A 6,201-nucleotide genomic window follows, 5' to 3' on the forward strand; every position below is an offset into this window, starting at 1 on the left:
GAAAACAAGGTGATATCTAATTAGCACACAGGTAAGGAATTAAGAAAATCTTTATTTAAGGGTGAAGATGTTTCTCACAAAATCGTTGCCCCAATGCATCATTGAAATTCAAGCTGGAAAGATGATTTTAATATATCACTTGTACATTTTGTATTGCTCTTCTGGTGACAATGTAGTTAGTTTTTGTCAATTACCATTTTAATAATAGGGTAAAGAAAATTAAGTGGATTTTTGAAAGAAAACAATACTGTCAATATACTATTAAAACAAATTAAAATGGTAAAAGTTATTGTACTTTAAGTAAAAATAAAAGAGCCAAAATATCAATCCCAGTTTTGGATTACTTTAATTAACAAAAAAAAAAAAGCATACAGCAGAGGATAGTTTCAATCTGCCTACCTCTGGGTTATGAGCCCAGCATGCTTCCATTGCTGTACTCTGCTGCACATGTAAGTGCAAGAGATCCTGAAGCACTCACTCATCATGGGAAAGTACCAATGTGTTTCTTCGTTGGTTGATGGAAGAAACATCTTACAAAAACTCTCCAGATTATTGACTTTTTAAAGTTTTTCTAGGAAACGTTTTAGATGAATGCTTATTAGCCCTTGTCAGTATATACTTTCGCAATGTGTCTCTGTGGCGCAATCGGTTAGTGTGTACGGCTATTAACCAAAAGGTTGGTGGTTCAATCCCACCCAGGTACGTAATTGACCTTGTTATCAGATTTTGGTGATCTTTAAGTAGACAAGTCAAAATTTCAAACCCCCTGTTATGGTGTAGGGTACCTGGCCTTCTCTGATGTAATCAGAGTTAGATTTGATTCACTGATTTTATAAAAACATCTAGGAAGCACAATTTAGCAGTGGGTTGCAGAGAAAAAGAAATATGCTGGCAAAAAAATCCATTTGAGTGATTAAACAGCTCTTCATTTTCTGGCTTTATTTTTATGCTAACAAATTTGTTCTCTGAAAAGTGTCCACAAAGCCAAGTCTCTGATTAACACCTTTGTAGGGATGGTTTTTCACCTATTACTAAATTAAACTTGCTTCATTGGAAAGGCAGCAAGATGCATCCTCATTTCAATGTCTACTGAAATAATACAGGTTGACACCAGGAAACATTAACGCCACTGCTTCCTTGCTGCTTTCTCATGTGGAAGTCTGTTTAATGTGAAAACAAGGTGATATCTAATTAGCACACAGGTAAGGAATTAAGAAAATCTTTATTTAAGGGTGAAGATGTTTCTCACAAAATCGTTGCCCCAATGCATCATTGAAATTCAAGCTGGAAAGATGATTTTAATATATCACTTGTACATTTTGTATTGCTCTTCTGGTGACAATGTAGTTAGTTTTTGTCAATTACCATTTTAATAATAGGGTAAAGAAAATTAAGTGGATTTTTGAAAGAAAACAATACTGTAAATATACTATTAAAACAAATTAAAATGGTAAAAGTTATTGTACTTTAAGTAAAAATAAAAGAGCCAAAATATCAATCCCAGTTTTGGATTACTTTAATTAACAAAAAAAAATGCATATAGCAGAGGATAGTTTCAATCTGCCTACCTCTGGGTTATGGGCCCAGCATGCTTCCATTGCAGTACTCTGCTGCACATGTAAGTGCAAGAGATCCTGAAGCACTCACTCATCATGGGAAAGTACCAATGTGTTTCTTTGTTGGTTGATGGAAGAAACATCTTACAAAAACTCTCCAGATTATTGACTTTTTAAAGTTTTTCTAGGAAACGTTTTAGATGAATGCTTATTAGCCTTTGTCAGTAGGAACTTTTGCAAAGTGTCTCTGTGGCGCAATCAGTTAGTATGTATGGCTATTAACCAAAAGGTTGGTGGTTCAATCCCACCCAGGTACCTAATTGACCTTGTTATCAGATTTTGGTGATCTTTAAGTAGACAAGTCAAATTTCATACCCCCTGTTATGGTGTAGGGTACCTGGCCTTCTCTGATGTAATCAGAGTTAGATTTGATTCAGTGATTTTATAAAAACACCTAGGAAGCACAATTTAGCAGTGGGTTGCAGAGAAAAAGAAATATGCTGGCAAAAAAATCAAATTGCGTGATTAAACAGCTCTTCATTTTCTGGCTTTATTTTTATGCTAACAAATTTGTTCTCTGAAAAGTGTCCACAAAGCCAAGTCTCTGATTAACACCTTTGTAGGGATGGTTTTTCACCTATTACTAAATTAAACTTGCTTCATTGGAAAGGCAGCAAGATGCATCCTCATTTCAATGTCTACTGAAATAATACAGGTTGACACCAGGAAACATTAACGCCACTGCATCCTTGCTGCTTTCTCATGTGGAAGTCTGTTTAATGTGAAAACAAGGTGATATCTAATTAGCACACAGGTAAGAAATTACGAAAATCTTTATTTAAGGGTGAAGATGTTTCTCACAAAATCGTTGCCCCAATGCATCATTGAAATTCAAGCTGGAAAGATGATTTTAATATATCACTTGTACATTTGTATTGCTCTTCTGGTGACAATGTAGTTTGTTTTTGTCAATTACCATTTTAATAATAGGGTAAAGAAAATGAAGTGGATTTTTGAAAGAAAACAATACTGTCAATATACTATTAAAACAAAATAAATGGTAAAAGTTATTGTACTTTAAGTAAAAATAAAAGAGCCAAAATATCAATCCCAGTTTTGGATTACTTTAATTAACAAAAAAAAATGCATATAGCAGAGGATAGTTTCAATCTGCCTACCTCTGGGTTATGAGCCCAGCATGCTTCCATTGCTGTACTCTGCTGCACATGTAAGTGCAAGAGATCCTGAAGCACTCACTCATCATGGGAAAGTACCAATGTGTTTCTTCGTTGGTTGATAGAAGAAACATCTTACAAAAACTCTCCAGATTATTGACTTTTTTAAGTTTTTCTAGGAAACGTTTTAGATGAATGCTTATTAGCATTTGTCAGTATGTACTTTTGCAAAGTGTCTCTGTGGCGCAATCAGTTAGTGTGTAAGGCTATTAACCAAAAGGTTGGTGGTTCAATCACACCCAGGGACGTAATTGACCTTGTTATCAGATTTTGGTGATCTTTAAGTAGACAAGTCAAATTTCATACCCCCTGTTATGGTGTAGGGTACCTGGCCTTCTCTGATGTAATCAGAGTTAGATTTGATTCAGTGATTTTATAAAAACAGCTAGGAAGCACAATTTAGCAGTGGGTTGCAGAGAAAAAGAAAAATGCTGGCAAAAAAATCCATTTGAGTGATTAAACAGCTCTTCATTTTCTGGCTTTATTTTTATGCTAACAAATTTGTTCTCTGAAAAGTGTCCACAAAGCCAAGTCTCTGATTAACACCTTTGTAGGGATGGTTTTTCACCTATTACTAAATTAAACTTGCTTCATTGGAAAGGCAGCAAGATGCATCCTCATTTCAATGTCTACTGAAATAATACAGGTTGACACCAGGAAACATTAACGCCACTGCATCCTTGCTGCTTTCTCATGTGGAAGTCTGTTTAATGTGAAAACAAGGTGATATCTAATTAGCACACAGGTAAGGAATTAAGAAAATCTTTATTTAAGGGTGAAGATGTTTCTCACAAAATCGTTGCCCCAATGCATCATTGAAATTCAAGCTGGAAAGATGATTTTAATATATCACTTGTACATTTTGTATTGCTCTTCTGGTGACAATGTAGTTTGTTTTTGTCAATTACCATTTTAATAATAGGGTAAAGAAAATGAAGTGGATTTTTGAAAGAAAACAATACTGTTAATATACTATTAAAACAAATTAAAATGGTAAAAGTTATTGTACTTTAAGTAAAAATAAAAGAGCCAAAATATCAATCCCAGTTTTGGATTACTTTAATTAACAAAAAAAATGCATATAGCAGAGGATAGTTTCAATCTGCCTACCTCTGGCTTATGGGCCCAGCATGCAGTACTCTGCTGCACATGTAAGTGCAAGAGATCCTGAAGCACTCACTCATCATGGGAAAGTACCAATGTGTTTTTTCGTTGGTTGATGGAAGAAACATCTTACAAAAACTCTCCAGATTATTGACTTTTTAAAGTTTTTCTAGGAAACGTTTTAGATGAATGCTTATTAGCCTTTGTCAGTAGGAACTTTTGCAAAGTGTCTCTGTGGCGCAATCAGTTAGTATGTATGGCTATTAACCAAAAGGTTGGTGGTTCAATCCCACCCAGGGACATAATTGACCTTGTTATCAGATTTTGGTGATCTTTAAGTAGACAAGTCAAATTTCATACCCCCTGTTATGGTGTAGGGTACCTGGCCTTCTCTGATGTAATCAGAGTTAGATTTGATTCAGTGATTTTATAAAAACATCTAGGAAGCACAATTTAGCAGTGGGTTGCAGAGAAAAAGAAATATGCTGGCAAAAAAATCAAATTGCGTGATTAAACAGCTCTTCATTTTCTGGCTTTATTTTTATGCTAACAAATTTGTTCTCTGAAAAGTGTCCACAAAGCCAAGTCTCTGATTAACACCTTTGTAGGGATGGTTTTTCACCTATTACTAAATTAAACTTGCTTCATTGGAAAGGCAGCAAGATGCATCCTCATTTCAATGTCTACTGAAATAATACAGGTTGACACCAGGAAACATTAACGCCACTGCTTCCTTGCTGCTTTCTCATGTGGAAGTCTGTTTAATGTGAAAACAAGGTGATATCTAATTAGCACACAGGTAAGGAATTAAGAAAATCTTTATTTAAGGGTGAAGATGTTTCTCACAAAATCGTTGCCCCAATGCATCATTGAAATTCAAGCTGGAAAGATGATTTTAATATATCACTTGTACATTTTGTATTGCTCTTCTGGTGACAATGTAGTTAGTTTTTGTCAATTACCATTTTAATAATAGGGTAAAGAAAATTAAGTGGATTTTTGAAAGAAAACAATACTGTCAATATACTATTAAAACAAATTAAAATGGTAAAAGTTATTGTACTTTAAGTAAAAATAAAAGAGCCAAAATATCAATCCCAGTTTTGGATTACTTTAATTAACAAAAAAAAATGCATATAGCAGAGGATAGTTTCAATCTGCCTACCTCTGGGTTATGGGCCCAGCATGCTTCCATTGCAGTACTCTGCTGCACATGTAAGTGCAAGAGATCCTGAAGCACTCACTCATCATGGGAAAGTACCAATGTGTTTCTTTGTTGGTTGATGGAAGAAACATCTTACAAAAACTCTCCAGATTATTGATTTTTTAAAGTTTTTCTAGGAAACGTTTTAGATGAATGCTTATTAGCCTTTGTCAGTAGGAACTTTTGCAAAGTGTCTCTGTGGCGCAATCAGTTAGTATGTATGGCTATTAACCAAAAGGTTGGTGGTTCAATCCCACCCAGGTACCTAATTGACCTTGTTATCAGATTTTGGTGATCTTTAAGTAGACAAGTCAAATTTCATACCCCCTGTTATGGTGTAGGGTACCTGGCCTTCTCTGATGTAATCAGAGTTAGATTTGATTCAGTGATTTTATAAAAACACCTAGGAAGCACAATTTAGCAGTGGGTTGCAGAGAAAAAGAAATATGCTGGCAAAAAAATCAAATTGCGTGATTAAACAGCTCTTCATTTTCTGGCTTTATTTTTATGCTAACAAATTTGTTCTCTGAAAAGTGTCCACAAAGCCAAGTCTCTGATTAACACCTTTGTAGGGATGGTTTTTCACCTATTACTAAATTAAACTTGCTTCATTGGAAAGGCAGCAAGATGCATCCTCATTTCAATGTCTACTGAAATAATACAGGTTGACACCAGGAAACATTAACACCACTGCATCCTTGCTGCTTTCTCATGTGGAAGTCTGTTTAATGTGAAAACAAGGTGATATCTAATTAGCACACAGGTAAGAAATTACGAAAATCTTTATTTAAGGGTGAAGATGTTTCTCACAAAATCGTTGCCCCAATGCATCATTGAAATTCAAGCTGGAAAGATGATTTTAATATATCACTTGTACATTTGTATTGCTCTTCTGGTGACAATGTAGTTTGTTTTTGTCAATTACCATTTTAATAATAGGGTAAAGAAAATGAAGTGGATTTTTGAAAGAAAACAATACTGTCAATATACTATTAAAACAAAATAAATGATAAAAGTTATTGTACTTTAAGTAAAAATAAAAGAGCCAAAATATCAATCCCAGTTTTGGATTACTTTAATTAACAAAAAAAAATGCATATAG

Source organism: Pseudophryne corroboree, unplaced genomic scaffold (assembly GCF_028390025.1).
Source record: "Pseudophryne corroboree isolate aPseCor3 unplaced genomic scaffold, aPseCor3.hap2 scaffold_138, whole genome shotgun sequence".
NCBI classification, from domain to species: Eukaryota; Metazoa; Chordata; class Amphibia; order Anura; family Myobatrachidae; genus Pseudophryne; species Pseudophryne corroboree.